This window comes from Culex quinquefasciatus, chromosome 2 (assembly GCF_015732765.1).
Source record: "Culex quinquefasciatus strain JHB chromosome 2, VPISU_Cqui_1.0_pri_paternal, whole genome shotgun sequence".
Lineage (NCBI taxonomy): Eukaryota > Metazoa > Arthropoda > Insecta > Diptera > Culicidae > Culex > Culex quinquefasciatus.
Window position 1 is genome coordinate 82,754,446 of NC_051862.1, and position 12,927 is coordinate 82,767,372.

Here is a 12,927-nt window from a genome sequence, read left to right on the forward strand (position 1 = left end):
GTCGAAATCGGCCGATTTCGTAGAGAGTTGCTCTGTATTCTTGAAAAAACAATGACTTGCTGAATTTGTTTTGTGTTCCATTCTATTCTTCCATTTTTTTTTTTTGTTGTTGTAAAACTTTCAAAAATTTACGGAATGGCAAGTTTTCTTTTACAAAAAATACGAAAAATCACGAGGACATTGGTTAACTTTGAATTTCACAAGCAAATCTGGAAATTTATCCAAATTAACTTTTATCATCAAACTGACAGTTAAATCAAAATTTCTAATTATCTAAACTTTTGTCATATGAAAAAAAAACCATTCAATTGAAAAACGATTGTCATCATCAAATTACATACAAATCCGTATAGTATACGAGAAAATCCGCACACAAAATATGACCTGTTAAAAAAATTAAAATTTCAAATTTCAAATCCCTTTTTTTCAAAATTATGCAGTGCAGAGTAACACAAAATGTTTTATACATTTTTACAGCTATGTTACTACTACTACTGCAAAATTTCAAATAATTAATGAAAACAAAACTGTGATCCCAAAATGCAAAGCAAGCAAAATGTCTAAAAGTGCCCTATTTGATTTTAAATACAAAAATAAAAGTTTTAGAATATATTTAAAAAAATGTTCAATCAATTGTACAAGTTTTTTCAATGAAACTTGAAACTTTCAGCATTGTTATTTTAGCCTCTAAATTTTTCGGTGGACTTTTCTCAAGGAATCGAAATGAGAGCGACAAACGCAGGTCGAACACATTATTTTTTTCAAAACCATCAGTGCGCCATGGGATTCCTTTGTACCTAGGACCTTTTGAAAAGGTAAGCAAGATAAAAGTGTTTTGATTCCCCAAACAGACCGAAAAAAATTTTCTGATACGGTCGAATAAACAGCAGATCAAATTAAATCAAAATGTTATGTTAATGTTTATTGAATTCAGGTGACTTTAACCAAAATTTGGTTATTCGTCACCATAACATGAATAAACAACAATAATAGTTATATAAGGTCGCAAGAAAAACTTAAGAAAATTAAAACCTTGCTGCATATTCTGTAAATTTTACATAAATTCTCTTGCATTTCCCATTTCTCCAAGCTTCAGGCTTACTTTGATTGACACTACATCGTATGACTCAGAAAAAATGATGTTTATCTCTCCACTATATCATCAGGAACAGCAGGAAAACACGTTCCACATTTTTTCCCAATCAACTCTCGCGGCCATATAAAAACGCGATCCACACAGCAGTGGCTCTCTCTCTCCCCTATCCAACTCCAAATTTACTTCCCCCTTCCACCCCTTTTTATAGCAACCTTAATCCATCGAAACAACACACTCACAGCACGGGACTCGAGCCCATCTCTTCCGTTGCATGTATTATTTTTATAGCAACCCTCTTTACGCACACGTGGTTTCATTGTGTGGATCACAAACATAAAATTTCGCTCGAGCGAGAGAGCTGGGAGAGAGAGCGCATCTCTCTCACACACGATTTTCGGCGTTTTCTCTCGAAATTTTCGTCAAGTTTCACATGTTCGCCGCGACTGCCGATTTTTTATGGATAAATTTTATTATACCGAGCGTGCGAGCGAGCTCGCGCTCGTGCCGCGATTAACCATAAAATGCACACACACTCACTCACACAGGGAGAGCTGGGTGAGTTCGGGAGCTTCGGGAGAGCACGCGCGCTCGCGAGAGCGATAAATTCGTGAGCGCTTTGCTTGCGTGTGTATCGTGCGAGCGCACTTCGTGTACGTACGATATTAGATATCGAAGGTAGACCGAATCGGGCTTCGTTCGCTTGCGCTCAGTTATAAATTTAGAGTTTGCCGTTCGAGTCAGTCTACGAGCGACAACGTTTAAGAAAGGTCGCGCTGTTTCGCATCCCCGCAAACAATATTTGCCGCTTATTGCTTATTAATGTAAATCCGGGTGAATTATATATACTACCGCATATAAAAAATATTATATCGTGCAAAAAATATATAATCCCACTCTCTTACCGCGTTAATACAAGAACAACCAAAAGTCGGTAAACATTAAGAGCCGGGAAGCAAATCGCCGAACCGCGGAACAACAAAAAAAGAGGAGTCGTCGGGAAAAGCGCCAAGTGTCCATCCGGAAGAGTCCGTCAAGAGTGTCCGGGAAGAACTGTGTGTGCGTGCGACCTCCTCAGTAAAAAAAACTATCCTCCGCGGAAACAAATTAGACAAAAAAAAAAAAAAAGTTTTTCGCCGAAATTACCCCCCCGGAAAAAAAGAAGCGCGTTGCTGCCGCTTAGTCGAACAAACGTCAAACTTCGGTTGTGCTCCGCCCGACTAATCCCCAAAATCGCTTTTCCTTTTTGTCGTTCCGTTCTTCGTGCCGCTGGACCGACGACAGCTTTGACGCTCGCGCGAGAACAATAGCCGCTTATCGCGAAATCCAAGTGTGCCGTGCCGAAGGTCGCCGCGCGTTGTGCATCGCTAGCGAAACTCGCCGGAGAAAGTTCGAAGGTGACCAGGCGGTGGATTCTCTCCAATCAGCGTTTCGAAGGTGATATCGCTTAAAAAGGGAAAGAGGAAGAAATCGAAGAAGAAGAATAAGTGAGTGGTTCGAAAATCAAGAGGCACGAAGTGAGTGAGGAAAAATTCTCATGAAAATTCATCATCACTAAAAAAAAGTAACGAAAGTATATTTCACCTCGATAACGCGTCGTAAATTTTTTGGAGAAAGGCAAACCGAAGAGGCACCGAGCCGAAAGAATCAGTGTGTGAAAAATTATTCCAATCAATTTTCCGAGCAAATCGTAAATATTTTAAAGAGGGCCCCCTTCAGCTCCCCACAGCTGTCGGTAGAAAGTGTGACGAAGGAGGAGCTCCGTTGTGCAGCGTACGAAGCAAAATCAAAGAAGTCAGAGAGTGTGTTACACCAGCGGTACATCTGAAGGCGAAGGAGAGGAAGAAATTATCGTCATCGTCGAAGAGAAAAAAAAAGCAACGCGCTTTTGCAGCTTGACAACAGACACCGCGGAACCCCCGGCTTAGAATCAAACGTAGGTGCACACAACTGTGTTTGTGAAAATTTATTTTTTAGAGCGATTTGTCCACACTGATTTTCCACCCGCGAAACTTCACCTGATGAAAATTTCATCACTAAAATAAGAAAAAAAAACATCACTCGAAGCAAAGTTTCTCTCTTTTGCTTCGACAACTTTGTCAAATCTCCTTCCTCTTCCAGTGAATCGCCTCTTTTATCTGATGTTTATTCAACATCGTCGTCGTCGACGTTGTCGACTCGTTTCACTGCACCACCACCACCACCTTCTTCTTCTGCCTTGAAAAGAGTTGTCGTATCTTTACAGCACTTTTGTATTTGTGCACTGTGAAGTATTGCACAAAAATGTGGCTTTTTTTATTCTTTTTTTCGTACAAAAAAGGAGTAACTTGAGTAGTGTGCAACTGATAAGGCCTCAAGTGGTTGGTTGTGGGCTTTATGGGCTCTTGCAAATCAGGTTGGTTTTTCGGTTGACGGAAGTTGGAAGTCGGTGTAAAGGAAGTGTTTTGCAATCGGTTTGAAAGGGGTGTCAAGGGTGATTTTGTGATTTGTTAAAAAATATCAATACTTATTTTAGGAGATTCAGCTTTCTTTAAACAAGTTTTTGAATTGTATCTTATTTTAGGAGCTTTAGCTTTCTTTAAACAAGTTTTTGAATTTTATCTTTAATCATAATACTATAATTCTGAATTATGAAAAAAACTGTTATTTATTATCTCAATAAACTGTTAATATTGCTGTCAAATATTTTTCAAATATTTCCATAAACCAAGAAATGACAAATTTACATTCATAAAAAAATATATATATATTTTTCCTGTTCAATAATATTTTTTCTAAACATTTTGTATTCAGTTTTTATTTTTTCCGGGCCAATTTAAAAAAAAATGTTTGTTTAATTCAGGGGGATGAGGATGCCATAGAAATTCAATGTTTATTTTAACGTTTAGTAAAAATCCTCAATACTTATTTGGTTTTTTCTCTGAATAATTGGTACATAAAAATGTTTTTCAATTTCCTCTGAAATTTGTGAATTTCTTTGATAACTTTTGACTACTTTTTTCTAGGATAGCTGACAAATTAAAAAAAAAATCATTGCTTATTGTTTGTAAATTTTCATACTGTTTGAAACACAAAACAACGAAAATAATGCTTTAGTTATACAAATTGAGCTGTATTGTTTCCAAAATAGGCTGAACTTAATTTTTTAAAGGAGAACTTTTATGAGTTTTCAGGTTTCTACAATCATGAGCATTTCTTGAAAATATGCATTTTTTTATGAATTTCTTTGAGTTTTTGTGCGATTGTTTCCATCATGAGCCGTTCTTTATTTTTTGGCAGGAGATTTAATTTGAACTCTATTTGTTTTAGTTTTGGATTTTTTTTTATTTTTTTTTGTTTTAGTTTTTATTGAAAACCCCTTTCAAAATAAGATTCAATTTAAACCTGAGTAATATCTAAAAAAAAATAATTGTGGGGATTTGCATCCTTTAGATTTATTTAGAAAATTATTTCTATACTTTAAAAAAATGTTAAAAAATTAATATTAAGATTGATTTGGTTGAAGTTTTGCTCAACTCAGAATTAAATATTAAACAAGAGAAGTTTAATAAACCTAATGAAAAATGTTGTTCTATTCTCTAGACTATAATGTTTATAAATGCTCAAACGTGTGTTTTTATCTGAAAAGTTTTTATGAGTATTTTTTTATTGGGCCCATTTATTTTTAAGAAGCTTAAGGGGAAAAAGGGATACAAATACAGTTAATATAATGTGTAATCCCTTATATTTACAATTTCAACAGTCTTAAAAATATGTTTTACAGTTTCAATTTTTACACTTACAAATTGTTTGGTTGGAGGAATTTCCAAATCCAAGCTTGTTTTACAAACAAACAACCATATCAGACAATATCAGGAGTTTTTTTTTTTTTTGATCATCATATCAGACAATATTAGTTTTTTTTTTTTTTTGAAAAGGTCCAATAAACCAAATTTTCAGTTTTGTTTTTTTTTTGGTGTTTTTTAATACCCTTGACTCAAGACGGTTTCAAAAACACCAACAAAGCAAAAACTGGAAATTTGTTTTATTGGACCTTTTAAAAAAAATACTTCTGATATTTTTGAAGTCTTTTCAGGATCTGTGTTCCTAAAAACCAAAATTTGCCAATAGCTTCAAATTGCCTCAAATGATAAAAAATGCAAAAATAATCGTATAGTTTTTTCGATGAAAATCTCAATTTAAAAAAGTTTTTTGCCACCTGACTTTTTTTGGATTTTTTTTTTGAAAAAGCTCTTTGAAGACAAAACTTTAAGTTAAATTTGTATTGGACTTATTCAAATTTGTACAAAATAGTTGATCTGATAAAAATAATCTGAACTGTATCTTTTCATTTTTTGTAAAACATGATTTCTCCTTCAGATCCAATCCTTTCAGTTCTCAAAGTATAGAAAACAGGCGATTTACATGCAAATGAAGTTTTTGCTCATTATAAATTCGACCAAATCCAGTGCGACCTTAAAATTTCTTCTCAACCTAGTTGAAATTTTCAACGAGGAGTCACTTGAATTAAAATATATCATTATGTTTTTTTTATGAAATAAATAACTTGAAATAAATCTGTCACCCATTGAAGTTCTATTTATTTTTGTTTTTTTTTTTTTTTTAGAAACCTTTAAGCTATTAGGCTCTTATAAGCAAAACAATCATTGATGAAAATAGGCAAAACAGGCTAAAGCGGGAAATTTTCAGGTTTCAAGATATTAAAAAGAATTGTAAAATAAAACAAACCTGGCAGCTCGCATCACCTGTAATATCTTGCTATTCTCAAAGAAAATAATATTCTTTTTGAAAAATAATCAAACAAAAAAAACATTTTTACTTCATTTTAAAAATATGACACCCCTGCCCCGACTCGCCCTACCTTTGGCAGTTCATTATTTACACTTCTTCGAGCACAGCCCGGGTCCAGGCCGTATTCACCGCCGCCATCTGACTCGGGACCGGGGGGCACCTCAAAATCGTGGTCGGGAATTAAGGCAACGCCAGTTCGTCTTTCAAGAGCGCTCATGTATATCGCGACAACGCGGAGCTTGACTGCTTGAGGTCTGCTGGTGTGGTGACCAAAACCAAGTCACCCAAACTCCCCTTTGTGAGTTTGTGTGAGTGTGTGGTGACTTAAGGTTGAACCACATTTAAAAGGTGACTTGGTTGACTTTTGTGTGTTAGATACCGAAATTTTAATATTTTTAAAAGACTTCAATCTCAATAAAATTATACTTCGGTTCAAATAAAAAATGTTTTAATCACATTTTAAGCATTTTTCAGCCTATTATTAAATGAATATTAAATTTATTTTTCAAAACAACTTTCTGCTCAATCTTACGAATGGTTTAGTGTGTCTCCCCCACTTTCTAGTCGCTTGTATTAGTGTTTCAAGCAGAGGAGAACCCAAAACGAAAGCGAAAATGAGTAAACCGCACGAACGCAAGTCGTGCCGTTCAGGCCGACTGCAGTGTGAGCTCAAAAGAACAGTCGTCGGTCACACACTCTTGAAAAAATCTTTGCAACACACATTCATCGCACTCTGAAAAGCGACCGCGCTTGTTCTTTTCATTCTACGATTTTGTTGTTCTTGTTTTTGTTCATCTTTATTTTTTTTCTTCGTGTGGTGAAGACGATAAATACTCCGCTCGCACACACTCGCGTGCGGGGAGAAATGTCGCCGAATGACAGATATGAATATTTTTGTACCATTTTGCCCCCCTCTCTCGCTCTGTTTGCTCACACTATTTCCTCGCGAGGTTCGGTGACTCGAGAGAGAGGTTGACACGGCGGGGCAGATGGTGTTGGTGGTGGTGGTTAAGGCCGCGGTGCCGTTTTTGGCCAAGATCATCGGAAGATAAGTGAGGGAGATTAATTTTTATGATTCTGTCAAAAGTGACTTTTTCGGGCGGACTGCGGATGAATGTGATCCATTGTTCTCCTGAAAAGTGGAATGAGGAATTTTTTAATGGAAATAATTTTGATTTAAACTAATGTTCAAAATGATAATTAGTTTTGACATGACAAAAAAATTCATTCATTCTAAAATCGCTAAAATCAACAGTACTGAAATAGTAGTTTATGCAACAAGTTGCAAAAAGAGGATTTTTCAGCACGAGTCGTACATTTAGCCAACGACGTTCACCGAGTTGGATAAATACGAAGAGTGCTGAAAAAATCTAGTTTTGCAACGAGTTCCATACAACATTTTTTGCAATTCCAAAAAACACACACTGAGTGAAATTTTATGTCAAATTTTCATGTATTTTGTCAATAAATCGTTTAAATCAAAAAAATGTTGAAAAGTGTTACTTTTCGAAACAAGTGCTGAAAAGTTCAACTTTTCAGCACCCATTTGAGTGCTGAAATGTAGAACTTTTCAGCATTTATTTTGAAAAGTGTTATTCGATTCTGTTATTTTTGGTACAGAAAAGTAGGCTATTTCGTCGTTTAAGAATGACAGGAAAAGTAAGTAGTTTCACGACGGAATTGCAAAAAATACTTTTCATCATCCATTTGAATGCTTAAAGTTCAACGTTTTAGCACTAGTTTTGAATAGTAATACTTTTTGATACATTATTGGAGTTTGTTTAATTTAAACAAAATATTATTCAAGGAATTTAAAAATCATGTTCAATTCAAAATCATCAATTTTCAGCACTCTTGTAATGGATGATAGAAATGTAGAAATTGAAAGAAGGTATTTTACTGCGGAATTTAAAAATGGAAAAATTTGACTTGCTAAAAATATTGTTTTTCGATTTGAATTTAAACAATTATGTTGAAATAACTTTTAATCTCGTGCAGGAAACTGACATCACCCCATGTAATCGTGAAAATTTCACAGCCGTCAAAAAGTAATTTGAAAATGTGTCTTCTTTTTATTCGGACGGGTTCGGGGGTGACAGCAAATCCGACTGTGCGGCTAGCCGTCAGGAATAGAATGACAAATAGGCACGGGACGGATTTGTGGGGATATTTTGTGACAAAAAGACGTGAGATATGAGCTCATGATGAATCATTTCACGGTTAAAAAGTTTTAAGAAACGCGTTCTTTTACTTTCACCAATCTTCTCGCAATTTCGGGTATTGTTGTTCCAAGCAAATTCTAACCTTAAAATCAAAACATGTCGTGTTTGTCCTACCGGAACCCAAGTTGAACCTAGTCAAATAAAAGACACGAACTTTCAACATTTCTCAACTGTTCTGCATCTTATAAATCATTCTTCTAAAATTCGAAGAATAAGCTATTGCGACCTGCAAGTTGCAACCCCTCCTTGTCCCTTTTCCTTGTCCCGTCAGACAACGAATGTTCCACCACAAATTTCACGCGTGCTAAAATAATGAGCCCACGTGTGACCTCGGAACGCCACCTGTCCCCGGTCTCTTTTGTTCGTCGAATGGCTATTTTTCGGGTTGCCCCCTTAATTTATATTCCGGTGTATGGCAAAAGTTATCTCGGTCATTAATCAGGTAGCGACGACTAGCCAAGTAAAACCCAGACGGCAGTGACTGCATTCTCTGCTGGGTTGGCTGGGTTTTGGGACAACCGGGACAACCCTTGCATCTCATGTGCCGGGACTACTGGTTTTGAGGGTTCCAAACCTACCTTTTTGGGTTGCTGCAAGTTACCGTCGGTTTGAAGAGCTTGGTTTGCCGACGGAACTTGAACTCTCAAATGATCATCAATGAGTATACGATATCTTCATGATTTTCTCTTTTGTTGTCCAGATCATCACCAGTTTCACCAGCGAATGTACTAGCTAGATCGTGAAACTCTGTTGAAGGAGTTTCATCAATCTTTCACTGTAAATTTTGTTGAAAAGAATCTTTTGTGCTCCAAAAACCAACAAGCCGTCGGCATTCGCTCCCTCAACTGTTCAACTCCGTCCAGCTAACGCAAACCACCAAACCAACAAAAAACGAAGCCAAGAAAAATGCTAAAAACCAGACCAAAAAGGCAAGAACTCGCTGGCTTCAAAAAGGAGACATTGCGCTGCATATCGGCAAGTCTACACCAAGACCCCGGCGGCGGCACTAGAACCGGTTTCGGTTTCGGTCGTGCAACTTTTCCGAACTGCACTCTTTGGTGAAGCTGGCCCAGCCTGCCCAAGTTAGGCTTCAACGCGCTGCGCTAACCCTTAACATCGAGATGAGGAAACCACGTTGCGCTGGTTGGAGAAACTGGTTCAAATTGGCGCACACACACACCAACTCAGTAAAGCCGTAGCAGGCTCTGGAATCAGGTTTTTTTACGTGAAAGTAAAAGTTGGGTATTGCGAGTTGCAGGGTAAATATGGAGCGCAGATTGGGATTGATCGGCGCTGAACAGTTTTTGTGATCACCTGATCATTAACTTCCCAAAGTTTTAACGACAAATTGACACTAATATTTAGCCAAAGGTTATTAAAGTGTTGACACCGCTTATAAAATGCAGCTCAGTTTTTCCCTTCTTTTTCTTTCAACCAAAATCAAAAGGCGCAAAAAAGAACGGAAAATTTACATCGCTTCATTATCGCACCACCACCACCACCGTCGTCGTCGTCGATTGTGAAGAAATGTTTTATTACTAAAACCACGATGCAAAAAAAGGAAAAAAAAAAACGCAAAACAAGTCGTCGTCGTCGCCGCCGACGAGGGATTTTCTGCTGGTAAATTTTTCTTGTTTTGTTTTAGCAAATTTTCCTCGCGCGTATATTTTAACGTGCCGGTTTGTGTGTTGAAGATGTCTGACAGCGAAAAAAAAGAATGAATAAAACAGTCGGCGGCGAGAACCGAACCCGCGAGAGATGCAAGTCGTCGACGTTCGAGAATTGTGTGGGCTTTTTTCTGTTGATATTTCACGATCGCGCGCGCGATCGTATTTTTTCAAACCCGTCATATCGTTCTCTGCCCACGCACACATACAGACGAACACATATGATGGCGAAGTCGGGCGATCGTTGGCCGACGGCACATTGAGAGGGTTCAGTAAAAAATCACAAAAATAAAAAAAAATGAAATCTTTTGCATTTAATGAAATTATATTTTTTTGATCATGGTCAGAAATTAATTTTGAGTAGTTTTATTCTAAGAACAACTTTACTTTTCAAGTTTTATGTTATTATTGACCGCCATCTTGGTTGATAAAATACAGAACTAAGAAATTTGATAAAAATTTGACGATAACTCTCATTTATGCTGAATTTCTGATAAAATTAATGTAGTGATAAATAATGATGTAGATGTTTATAAATAATATGAACATTTTTTCAACTATGATTACAAATAATTTTTTTTTTTTTTGAGAAACGAGTTGATATTTGTGCCTCTATCTCGGCAAGGTTAAAGGAAGAAGGAATTCTAAAGATTTTGTTTTCCAGAAGGTCTTACTTGGGTTTTCTTATATTTTTTATATTAAAAATCATATTTACAATAAAAAAATACAGTGTTATAAACATTTCATTGAACGTCAAATTGTACTAAATTATACACAAAAATCAACCAATTGTTCAAAATAGGTTCTGTCTATGTTTTACTATGTTTAATACCCTTACCAGGATTGAAAACATAGAGGGCAATTCTTTAAGCATGTATGCACTAACATTAATTTTTTGTCACCACAACATTAATCAGCTTCATGGTCACAAAACTTTTTTAGTTTCCACAAATGTACAACAGAATCAATTTGAAAATTTCAAAATAAAAAATAATTTAATAACATGCAATTAATTGGTACTATAGCAAATCGTAGTAAAAATATTTGGTTTCAAATTTAAAGTGTTACAATTGTTTCAAAACTCTTTGAATTTTAATTCAAAGTTAAGGATTACGACAAAAAAACCTACATTATTCTTCTTCACTTATTCAAAATTAATGTTTTCGATAAAAAAAACTAAATCATTATTTCTATAAGGTCTAAAAATGTAAATCGTTTGTAGCTTTTTAAATGTTGCCTGGATTTTTAGTTTAAATCGCACCAATTATAAATTCGTGCATAGTATAATTAGGCTGTTGCAAATATTTTTCAATGTTTATGTCCCCCCCCTCCTTTCAAAACTCTGAAACTCTGAAAAATCAGGGGGCAAATAAATATTTTTCCTAAAAACTTCAAAATTTCCATGAAAATAGAAGTCTAATCAACTGAAAACAATCAAAATTGCATTTTTCTGCATTGATAATCATATTCATCATGTTTGAGCTTGTTTAAAAATGTTTTGAATTTTTATGAAATTCCAATGTAAAGCACCGCAAAAATGTTATTTTTCGCAAAAAATAAAATTTTCGTCAATATTTAGATATTTTGGAAACTGATGATGGCAAAACAACTGGACAGTTGTTAATGCGTTTTAAAACACTTTTTTGTCTCGTAATTTCAACTTTTAGACTTTTTTTTATTTTTCTCGTTTTCAAAGTAAATTAACACTCATTGGATTGGTATTTAGCAACTTTTTATTTGCATATCTAATCTAATCTAATCTAATCAGACCCTAGTGCAGCCAATCTTTCGAAGGGATCCTGGAGAGTGCCTTAGGTTAGATGACGCCTAGCACTCTTCTTGTCATTTATTAACATTTGTAGTGCGCCATTGCATCGGAATGCATTGAAACATCACAAGCGTTAAAGCGGCCAGGCCTACTGCGTAAAGCCGTATCGCAGAGATGATTCGTAATTGGGTTGAGTTTGAGCACTGAGTGTTCGAACAACAACACAATTCTGAATCGACAGGGGAGGAAGAAGCGTGGGGACACACCACCATACGCTCCGAGATTTTGGTTGTATTCGTTGGGAGCACCTTGCTAAGAAGGTTTGGTACTCCGGGACCCTCTGGAATGGGACATTGTATTTCCACGAATGCCCTGGACACTATAGCAACTTTTTATTTGCATATGAAAAAAAAAACTCTGAAGCAGAATCATAAATAGAAGAAAAGTAAGAAAAAACATCGAAATGCTTTTATTGTGAGAAGGATGGACCTTACAGTATATTTAAATCTGTTTTAAAAGAAGACGTTATGTATTAAAAAAAAAATCAACTATTAATTTAATTTGCTTAATATTATAAACAATGTTGCTTTTTGGAAATTTTTCCAGCTTTATTTCAACAAAATTTCATATGAATGTTATTGTTTGACAAATTGGCAATCTTAACATAGCTTCCCACTCCGCAAAAGTGTGAATTTGCAAACGACATTAGCGGAAAAATGCCTCTGATCATATTCTAAACCAAACCTACGAAACACGTCAAGTTTGCCTTTCCTCCCCTTCCCTTGTTGTTTGAACACTTGCGGAAATGAAGACACGATTTATCTTCATCACGGGAAAACAAACAGTGAAAAAACGTGAAAAAAAACTCAACCGTTCTCGCATTAGAAGGCGGAAAATCGTTTTTCAAGATTTAGGGTGGTTGACCCTATTTTAGTTTATTTTTAGTTAAAGTTATACCGATTTATATCAAACAAAATCTACACATTTTACATGATATGGTTAAAAATATTTGATTCAATGAATCAAAATTTTATCGACATTGTTCTGAGTCGACAATCAATCGAACCACCCTTACGAATTTTGATTAAGAAATTCACGGGATGTTTCCACCGCTAGTCACATGTTAATTCCGGTCCACCGAATTTAAACTTGAAAGAAAACGTTACTTAATCCACCGGAAGGTGGTTGCTGCCTTCCTCCTAAAAGCCTTGCAACCACACACTATGAAAGCTTTGGCTAACGCTTACTTAGTAAAGACACTATACATCTGAGTGCTGCCATCTAGGTATGATAAATTTAATGAACCATTTGAAAGCACTGCAGTGTTTGTGTGCGTGCACTGAGCGTAAAGTTCCGACAGCTATCCGCCGGAGCTTTCAAATTATG

The 12,927-nt window shown here is 35.7% G+C and overlaps 1 protein-coding gene across 10 annotated transcripts in view; it reads left to right on the top strand.

The window, feature by feature from the left end:
- Window positions 1-12,927, top strand: part of LOC6033422 (cell wall protein RBR3) — a 623,466-nt gene that overhangs the window by 87,626 nt on the left and 522,913 nt on the right. For 8 of the 10 annotated variants that reach the window (XM_038250165.1, XM_038250167.1, XM_038250160.1 and 5 more), the window contains exon 1: window positions 1,805-3,029. The exons of 1 other annotated variant lie outside the window; for it this stretch is intronic. The gene's annotated coding sequence lies outside the window, so the exon portion shown is untranslated. Of the gene's footprint in view, window positions 1-1,803; window positions 3,030-12,927 lie in introns of those variants that run through there. One more of the 10 variants, XM_038250159.1, reaches the window with a different exon arrangement.